Source organism: Equus asinus, chromosome 12 (assembly GCF_041296235.1).
Source record: "Equus asinus isolate D_3611 breed Donkey chromosome 12, EquAss-T2T_v2, whole genome shotgun sequence".
NCBI classification, from domain to species: Eukaryota; Metazoa; Chordata; class Mammalia; order Perissodactyla; family Equidae; genus Equus; species Equus asinus.
In genome coordinates, this window is record NC_091801.1 from 3148035 (window position 1) to 3158857 (window position 10823).

A 10823-nucleotide genomic window follows, 5' to 3' on the forward strand; every position below is an offset into this window, starting at 1 on the left:
TTGCCATCTTAACAATATCGAGTCTTTCAATCCATGAACATGGGATGTCTTCCCAATCATTTAGGTCTTCTTTAATTTCTTTCAATGACGCTTTGTAGTTTTCAGCATACAAGTCTTGAACTCCTTTTGTTGATTTTATTTGTAGTCATTTTATTCTTTTTGATGTTCTCGTAAATGGAATTTTTAAAAATTTCCTTTGAGATTGTTCCTTGCCGTTATATAGAAATATAACTGATTTTTGCATAACTATCTTGTGTCCTGAAAACCTGTTGAATTTATTAGCTCTAATAGGTGTTTTTGTTTTTGTATCTTTCCTGGGATTTTCTCCATATGAAATCATATCATCAGCAAATAGAGATAGTTTTACTTCTTCCTTTCCAATTTGGATATCTTTCATTTCCTTTTCTTGACTAATTGCAATGGCCAAATCTCCAGTACATGTTGAATTGCAGGTTGAATGCTGAGGTGGTGAGGGTGGACATCCTTGCCCTGTGCTGAAAGCTTCTAGTCTTTTACCACTAAGTATGACGTTCGCTGTGGGTTTTTGTAGATGACCTCTAGCAAGTTGGAGAAGTTTCCTTCTATTCCTGGTTCGTTGAATTTTTTTTTTTTTTATCATGAAAGGATATTGGATTTTGTCAAATGCTTTTCTGCATCTATTGAAATGATCATGTGGTTTTTGTCTTTTATTCTATTAATGTGGTGCATTACATTGATTGATTTTCATATTTTGAAACAACTTTGCATCCTAAGACAAATCATGCTTCGTCAGGGAATATAATACTTTTTAGAAAATATTGTTGGATTCAGCTTGCTAGTAACTCAATGAACCAATATTTTCCAAATGGCCAAAGGATGATATTACAAAATCACGCATGTGTAAGCAATCTATTCAAAGTCTAAGATAAGACATGTATTTTAACATATAAGACATGTATTTTAACAGAGTGTGAAAAGCTTATTAATATAGTTTTAGTCTCTATATGGAAGCTAATCTTTAAGAACTTACCTCTTGTTGAGTTTTAGGGTAGTATAAACAATAGGCATAATTATATGAAAAGGCTATTAAGATGTAATCGGTTCTACTTTAACCCACGTTTTGAAGATCTGAATTTGTTCCATCTGGAACCATTAGGTGAATGCAGAAAACTGCAACCAGCTGAATCAAGCTGTGTAGGAACATATAAAATGCAACCAGGCACACACCTCCTGAGGACATTGGGCCGCACCCATCCACATCTGGCGTTACAAGGTTCCTTTTGATTTCAGATCACCCTCCTGCTACCACTTCACAAAAACTCAAGCTACAAGCCTTCTGACAGCCAACGCCACAGGGCTCCTGACCTAAACTCTCTTTAATTTTCCCATTTCCTCTCAGCTTGTTCCGTATTTTTTTCTCCGTTTTCTCTTATTTTTCGCTCTCTTCCTCTAGTACACGTGTTGAGGGATGTGGCAGCTGGGGTAGGCAAGCCTGGTGGGAGTGCAGATACCCACTTCTACAAGCAAACTTCAGACATTTTTCAAGGTAAAATACCATATGTATTATAGTCTTTATTCATTCCTTAATCATTTAACTGTGCTGCCAATTTTATGAGATTCCTATCTGTCTTTTACATTCTATTTCTACCTGTTTTTTTATGTGTCACTGAGAGGTTTATGACTATTGCCTCCCTACCCCTACTTCCCTGGGAGCCTTGTGGTCTTTTTTTATTGAGGTAAAGTTCACCTAACATAAAATTCACAGTTTTAATCATTTTAAAGTGCTCCATCCCGTGGGTTTTAGTACATTTACAACATGTGGAACAATCACCATCTAATTTGAGAACATTCGCATCAACCCCAAAAGAAACCCCATACCTATTAAGCAGTCACTCTTCATTCCCCATCCCTACCAGCACTGGCAATCACTAATCTGCTTTCTCTGGATTTGCCTATTCTGGACATTTCATATAAGTGGAATGGTACAATATGTGGCCTTCTGCACCTGGCTACTTTCACTTAGCATGATGTTTTCAGGTTCATCCATGTTGTAGCATGTGTCAGTACTTCATTCCTTTTCATGACAGAATAATGTTCCATCGTATGACTATATGATATTTTGTTTAACAACCATGCTATTTTATTTTTGTTAATTATTATTATAGCCATCCTAGAGGGTGTAAAGAAGTATGTCATTGTGGTTTTGATTTTCACCTCTATTTATGAGGGATATTGGTCTAAAGTTTTCATTTTTTGTGTTGTTTTTCTGGCATTGGTATCATGGTAATACTGGCTTCACAGAATGAGTTTGGAAGTTTTGGGAGGAGTTTGAAAAAGATTTCACTTTTTGGAAGAATTTGAAAAGGATTAGTGTTAATTATTCTCTAAACGTTTGGTAGAATTCACCAGTGAAGCCATCTGGTTTTGGAGTTTTCTTAGTTGAAAGTTTACCAATTTCTGATTTAATCTCTTTACTTATCATAGGTGTATCCATATTTTCTATTTCCTTTTTAGTTAATTTTGGTAGTTTATGTCTTTCTAAGAATTTGTCCATTTCATCCAGATTATTTCATTTGTTGGCATGCAATCGTTCATTATATTCTCTTATAATCTTTTTATTGTTCTACCCTTTACAATTTAAAGATCACTCCCCTGGCTAGAAAAGAGAAGCTGATCATTTTCCTTTTGTCCTCTTAAAATTTTAGCATCTACTCTAAGAAGTAAAGTCTTTGCAAAATATCAAGATTAGTAAAAATCATAAAGAAACAAGGCTTTTTAAATTGCATTTGACTTACCAAGTACAATAGCTAACATATTGTTCTTTATGTCTTTTACAAAGTTTAGCTCATTCTGAATGTTAGCATAATATTAGTATTCCTACATAATTCTTCCTTTTACATATTTTTACCCGTTTTGGCTTTGCCCTCAGTTAAATCACTTTGCTTTTATCTTTAGCCAGAATTAACCTGTTAAACAGGACTATGATTGTCTAATAGTCATTGCATAATAAAATTTATAAGTTTTTTACTGATGTTCATAACTAGGTGCTTTTTACGGTTCTGTCCTTTTGCAGGGGGAAGAAAGTGGGGGTAAAGATGAGAACTGTCTTTCCAGAATGTACGGCACCTTCAACTCCATCTGTCTGTGTGTCTCTCTCCTCCATCTGGCACTGTCCCCTATGTTTGTGCTTTCCTCTAGGAGTCTGTCCTGAAGGTTAGAGTCACACGGACCTTCCATCCTTTCACATCTGGAGCCTGCTCGCTGCCATTTTTGTATGTATCGAATGGAGGCAGATATGCCACATCAGCAATATTTACATCTGGAAAGAAAAGCAAATAAACAAAAACAGCCAAAATGCTCAAAAGCAACTTAACAAAAGATCCACTCTAAAGGATCTCTTCTACGTACGTATTAGAACGACAGTTTTTAGTTTTTGGAGGTCTTCCATCCACCTCACACTCTGCTAGTGTTTAGGCATTTGAATGTATAACTCAGATAAATTCAGAATAGCATTAACATGCATTATTCCCTTCTCCTAGGAGATACCACCTTTTCCATCCTAAGAAAACTGATTTATGTGAGCGTTCATCATTCAAGAAATTTGCATTGCTATATGCTAGGGATATAAAAGTGAACAAAAGAAAAAAGTGGATAGGTGTACCTCCACACATTCATTCTGGCTAGAGGCGGTCAATAATTCACAAAATCAATAAGGGAATTGTATAACATTTTAAAACACTATTAGTACTTGGGAGAAAAAAGAAGATGGTGAGAGGCTAATAAAGAGGTGGGGAGCATGGCTCCACGGTGGGCGGTCATTTTCTTCCCTGCAAGAGAGGGGTTTGCACAAACAACTAGAAGGTATTCTCATGATCTAGTCCCCTGTTCAAATTGGCGTCACATACTTTTCCCCCTTCAGTCTCCCTGGGACACGCAGCACCTGCTCTTCGGCCCCATGTAGAACGTCCCCCTGTTTGTGTGGCTGCTCTTCCACCTCCAACACCTCTGTGCATACTTGTCCCTTTTCCAGCCTCATCAGATATCTTTCCATTGTGCTTACGAGGGAGGGGTGTTCTCCCAGCAGGAGCAACATTTGTTCTTCTAAATGGCGTTTCAAAAAAAATTTGACTTCTATCAAGCACGTCTTCCAATAGATGTGCGTCCCCTGAGGAATGCCCCCTTTTCCACATACTCTCCAGTTCACCTTCTACAGCTTCCTCACGTGCTGCCATGTATTTCTTCCAGAACAAGGTGCCAAGTTTCTATTATTTTTATGTGGGTCATGATTCTCTGTTACTAGAGCAACCTGTCATTTTTTATACATTTTCAAATGTTTTACAAAAAATAATTCCAGCCAATTTTGGAAGACGTTATTTAAGTTAGTTAGCAAATGTTTACAATACTTTATATGTGCAAATAGAAAGCAGCCTACTGGATTTTTTTGTTTCCTTAAGACAGGCGCCTTCATTTGAATTAACAAAAGAGTCTTCAAAATCTGAAGCCGGAAGAACCATTGGTGTCGTTCCTCCAAGGATATTTCTATTTCTAAGGATGTTTATGTTCAAAGAATTTTTTTATTATAGGGAGTTTCACGGGGGTAAGAAAAAATCCCTAAAGTGGTAGCGTAGCAGCATTCCAAAGGTTGGGAACCATATTTTCGCTAGTAGGATGCAAAGAGAAAGAAATGAGCATTTGTTGAGCATCTCCTAGGTATAAAGCCCTAGAAGGTCCTCACAACAACGTGAAGAGCTCGCCTCTAATTTCCCCATTTGACAAATGAGCAAGTGAGGTCTGAAAAGGTGAGTCCGCTGCTCTAGGTCACACAGCTACAGACTGGCAAAGCTTGGACACAGAACTGGCCTGAAAACCATAGTCTATCCTCCCAGGAGTTCGTGTAATAAAGAACTCAAACTAAGCCCATCCCAAAGAGCAGTAATTATAGAAACTCCAACATTGAAGGTTTACTAACCAAGCAAAGAATGCTTGAGCCACATCTCGTTGTAAAGTCCTCAGGGATGGTTAATTGAAGAACCACTAACTGACATGAAAAATCGATGCATGGTTGGTGACAGAAAAAGAGAACAGAGGTCAAAGTCCCTGCCTCACCCTGCTATACAAACCAGAAAAGGTTTTACCCCAGTATCTTACGAAATTCTTTTAAAACTTTTATTTTCAGTGTATTTTAGGAAGCATGACAAGCATTTAACAAATATGCAAGTATTGAGACAACATAGTGGTGAAAATTCAAGGTGGGTGTGTGAATTTTCATTGAGGTGCAAAGTGTACTGAAGGAGTATCCCTCATCACCTTTGCCAACGTTGCAATTATCAAGCTGTTATGGGGCCAGCTTCCCTCTTGGTTAGCGTGAGGGAGTGATGGGATCCCATGGTCATGATCTCCACAAATAGTAGTCAATTCTGCTCTGAGAACAACTTGGTTGCACAACCACAAGTAACAGTCTTCAGCTAGGCCAGACATTGTCAAAGTTCACATCTCTGATCAAAAAAGGGGTGTGTAAGAGAGTGTGGGTAACTTGGAATCCACAGTCACTACTGGTAAAAACCAGCTTGTTCCCTCAGGTTTAAAGTAGGATCTGTCATTAATATTAGTATGGTGACCATATAATTTATCATTCAAGCTAGTAGTTTTTTGAGGGAGGTGTTATTAGTAAATGCTCTGGGATAACAGGCATAAACTGTGGTTACAGCAGGATGTGGAGGACTTACATTACCCTAGCTGTTAGTATCATCTTTGTAAATGAGAAGAAGACAAACATCCTAACTGTGTATATGGACCACGTGGTGCCACAAGCTGTCCGAGATCATGTCGGATGAAAGAAGACTGCGTGTTAGTACCAGCTAGAAGCATCGCCTAGGGTCTGGGTAGTGGAGGTCCATGATTCAATGAACCTCAGGACATGTTCTGTTTGTTTGCCCTTTGCCTCAAGAATATAGGCTCCGAGACAAAAGGGCAGCCATTCTGAGAAACCAAGGGTTTTGCCCTCTTTCCAGGGGCCTCCCAGCATTTTGTTCATATTTAGGCTCTAGCACTTAACAATATCTATGGCCCTTTGTCTTCCGTGTCTATCTGTGAGCAACTCAAGAACAAAGATCGTATCTTATGCATCTCCAAAGCCCAGTATTTAGCAGAGAGCTGTACAATCTGTCTTCAATAAATGTATGTAAGGTTGATGAAAATGGTGGCATCAAGGTTCTTAATCCTGAAGCTGTAGGATTGACAACATTGACCAAGATTGAACTTAAATGAATTTTCCCTCTTGGTTATTAAAAATGGAACCAACTGAGTCTCAGGAAGAACCTCCTGTGAAAATCTGAGGGTTTCTAACCCTCCCTTTGACTTGACTTTACTTTCATATGCAAATAGAAGAGCGAAAGCAAATAGACCTTTTCAGGTTTGTTTCAAAATGAACAGGCTGAGGGCAACTTTAACTTTGCCTGTTGCTCGTTCAATCTCTGCAGGGTCTTTTGGGTTATTTCAGCTTTGTTCTCCAGGCAGGCTGTCACTTTTACCAGCCTATTTTTGTGTCTGCTAAGCAGAAATTATTGCAGTGTTCCCTAAAATGACTGCAGTGGCAAATATTCTTTTTGAACTCACCCTGCTTGCCATACCTTTCTGCCACCATGGAATCAGAATTCTAAATAAAGAGCTTACGTGTGTTTTTATGGAGCCAAATTCACCTCTGTTTAGTTCACCTCCAGGAATATTCTTTGGCTGGAAGCAATGGGAGCTTCGTTTACTGGTAGCTCAGTTAGGACAGACAATGACATACTTCCAAGATGGCCTTTGGGCAGAATTCAACTAGAGCTGTTTCAAATTCTTTTTACAAGTAGACAGGGCATAAATACATATATTTTTGATAGCGACTATGGAAGAGTTGCGGCATCCTATCTTTTATTTCAAGAGGTGGGATATAAATAAATAGATAACTATGCAGAGTTCCATCTCAGATATTTGTTTACAAGGAAAAGCTCTGAGCCCTCCAATCTATCCTCTTTATTGCTGCCAGAATTATTTTCCTAAAGTGAGAAACTGATCCTGTCATTGCTCTGCCTCCAATCTTTCCAAGCCTCTCTTGACCCACCAGTTCACATTTCTTGCCTCCATTTACAAGACCTGGGGTACTATAAAGCTCCGGATTCACCTCCCACCACACTGGTACATGTTCCTTCCATTCCTACATAGTGACATAGATTGATGGCAAAAATGACCCAGTTCCATAGCCCTCCACCGTCTGCTGTGTGACTACGCAGCATCCACTGATTTTCCTACTCCTTGAATCTTCACTGGCCTAGCGAGCTGCTTTGCTTTATGGAATGGGGTGGCATGCTGCCTCCATATGCAGGCCTCAAGAGACCTGATGTACTTTTGTTCCCTTCTAGAACTCTTCTTCTGCCATGAAAACAAGCCCAGGCCCATTTGACAGAGGATGTGATTTCACAAAGAGCAGAGACAAGTCATCCTGGCTGAGCCATCTTAGACTATCCACCTTCCAGCTAGAGGCCGGTTGATCACAGATGCCTGAGTGAACCCAATTAGATGGGCAGAATGCAGCCAGATCAGTGGAACTGCCCAGGGGAACAACCCAATTGTTGTTGATAAAGCCACTGGATTTGGGACAATTTGTTACACAGCTTTATTGTGGCCGAAGATGACTGATATACATAACAAGCTGCTTATAGTTCCTGAACACAAATGTTCTTTCACTGATTTTAAAGATGCTATTTCCTCTGCTTAGAATAAGTCTCATCTAAGTCCACAGTCATTAATATGTCATTCACATTTCTAGACATTCATCTCCCCTATCTTTGTCAGCCAGGGACAGTCCTACATAATTTTCAAGATGTTGCAACTCAGATGCCCCTGCCACACTCAGCAACAGTGTGATGGGTCAAATCTCCCTGATTCCTCCTTCTCTCTCCCACCTCAGAGTTACTCACCCTCTCCGCTAGGCTTCTTAGCACTTGGCACCTATTTACATTCTAGCAATTGTCACATTATATTGCATTTATTTTATTTTATATTTTTGTCTCCTCCACTACTGTGAGCTCCTTGAGATGCCACCCATTTTAGAGCAGTCAGGGCCTAAGATAGGTCCACACATTTTAGTTTCATGACTGTGTTAATTTTCTATTAAGAGTTTGTTTCTTATCAATGAATCTTTATGCTCAAAATAAAAATATGGAAGGATTATGCAATACAAGTCAGGACAGTATTTAAGTTAATTTTCAATCGTGTGCTAACACCACACCAGCATTAAGGAAACAAAAGACAGGTCTTAAGTAAGCCTATAAAAGAGATGGGTTAAGGTCATCATAAGGATTTGTGGGATAGGTGACCCTCAAATGATCTGATTTGTCAAATTCCAGAAGGTGTCTCCTTACTGGAACTAAGACATTTAAGAAGGAGGATGTCGAGGCAGAAAAGGATTTTCAGTGTATAGCAATTATATCTTGGCAAACATATTTGATTACTATATATAATTCCTGCTCAAAAAGCATATTTTTTGACTAGGAAAGAAGATCTGATAAATTTGTAAAGTGCTGTCTGCCACTGCTTCCTCTCTTCCTCTCTGCCCTGAGATCTCTGCTTACACCCAAGTGAAACTTCTTGTGACTTTGGCCCATATCCCTCACGGCCTCTCAGAGCAGCCATCAGCTTCTGCCTCCTTCTGTCAGAGTACTGATTCTCTTCATGTCTCTGAATTCCAATTCACATGTGGCTAGAGCGTTCCACAGCACGTCTCCTCGCAGGCTGTGGGCCAGCCATGAGACTGGCTTCCTCATTCCTCTGGAAAATAAAGCTAGGTCAACATAAGACTGAAGAACGAAATTACATTTCCTCTGGGGCTTAGACTTTGTCTCAAAGAGAAAGGCACAAAAATTTAAGATCCTAATTAGTTGACTTTTTTTTTAATAGACGTTATTTTTTACAGCAGTTTTAGATTCACAGCAAAATTGAATGGAAAGTACAGAGAGTTCCTAGACACCCGCCGGCCACACATGTGCACCGTCTCTCCCACTATCAGCATCCCCAGCCTGAGTGGTCCATTTGTTACAATCAATGAACCTACACTGACACATTATTATTATCCAAAATCCATAGTTTGCATTAGAGGTCACTCTTAGTGCTGTGTATTCTATGGTGTTTGACAAATATATGACATGTATCCGACATTACAGCATCATACAGAATAGTTTCACCGCACTAAAAAATCCTCTTTTCTCCGCCTGTTCATCCTCTCTCCCTTCTCCCTAACTCCTGGAATCCACTGATCTCTTGACCGTCTCCAGAGTTTTGCCTCTTCTAGAGTGTCATATAGTTGGAACCATACGGTATGTAGCTTTTTCAGATTGGCTTCTGTTACTTAAAATGTGCATTTAAGTTTCCACCTTGTCTTTTCATGGCTTGATAGCCCATCTCTTTTTTGACTGAGTAATATACTATTGCTCGGAAGTTCCACAGTTTATTGATCAATTCACCTGCTGAAGGACATCTCGGTTGCTTCCAAGTTTTGGCAATTATAAATAAAGCTGTTATAAACATCCATGTGCAAATTTTTGCATGGACATAAGTTTTCAACTCATTTGGGTAAATATCAAGCTAATGTTGGATCATGTGATAAGAGTATGTTTAGTTTTGTAAGAAACTACCACACTGTTTTCTATCTGGTTGACTTTGACATTTTCTGCTCTCAAAATCTTAATATTTTCTTCTCTGAAGCATGGAATTGACAATTATACAAAATAACTCATGGGCCAGTCTCGTGGCGTAGTGCTTAAGTTCATGCGCTCCACTTTGGTGGCCCAGGGTTCACAGGTTTGGATCCCGGGTGCAGACCTATGAACCGCTCATCAAGCCACACTGTGGTGGCATCCCACATGCAAAACAGAGGAAGCTTGCCAAAGATGTTAGCTCAGTGACAATCTTCCTCAAGCAAAAAGGAAGATTGGCAACAGATGTTAGCTCAGGGCCAATCTTCCTCACCAAAAAAAAGATTTAGCTGTGCTCTAATTAGTCTACGAAAATCCTCTTCTACTGCCTTTCTTCCATCTTTCTCTTATTCTTCACAACAGTCTTGCAATCTCCGTACCTTTCTCACTACCCATCTACCACCCAAGATTGTGATTTCAGAGAAAATGTGGCCATCAAGCTTGATCTCTTCAACTACTCGACTCCTCTTAGCTGCAAAATTACCTGCCCCTTTTCCATCCTTATCATCTTTCCCTTTATCGCACACACACGAAAAGAACTCATTCTCTTCCAACCAAACATAATCCGCTTTTCTAAGCTCTGCACTTCAATCCTACCCACATATTTTTCTCAGTTTTCCTGTTGTGTCTCCAACAATTTCCTGTTCCCCTATTTCTCCTCAGCAGGTAAATAAGCTTAATTCACTTACATCTGAAGACAAGCAAAACTAAAAGCCCCCACTTACTCCGCCTAACTCTCTCTCCGCTTCATGGCTTCTCTCCTAGAAACAGGAGGTCTACCCTCCCAGCTCGACTTTCTCCCTTACCATTCCGTCTCTACCCATTGGCTTCTACCCTCTGAAACTATTCTCTGAGGTCAGCGGTTATCCACTAATTACAAAATCCAGCGAGTGCTTTTCAGCCTTGTTCTGGCTCTATTCCAGTTGCTCCTAGTGCCTGGTTTTGACTTCTTTCCCAATTTCTATCCCACCCCTGCCCTTTGGTCTCATCCACTGACTTGGGTCTGCTAGCTCATATGTGTCTTTGGTACAAACTCTTCTTTTGCTTTTTCTTCTCCTCAAGGCCTCAGGAAAGCTGCTTAGAGCTAGCCCGTGTCCTGGAATTGACCTGCAT

At 39.7% G+C, this 10823-nt stretch overlaps 1 long non-coding RNA gene across 1 annotated transcript in view; it reads left to right on the forward strand.

Moving 5' to 3' along the window:
- The window catches only part of LOC123290076 (uncharacterized), a 24987-nt gene extending 15452 nt beyond the window's left edge, over positions 1–9535 (forward strand). The window contains exons 2-4 of the long non-coding RNA XR_006534383.2: positions 1433–1525; positions 3053–3383; positions 7380–9535. This is a non-coding gene — a long non-coding RNA (uncharacterized lncRNA). The remainder of the gene's footprint in view (positions 1–1432; positions 1526–3052; positions 3384–7379) is intronic.
- The last annotated feature ends 1288 nt before the right edge of the window (positions 9536–10823 follow it).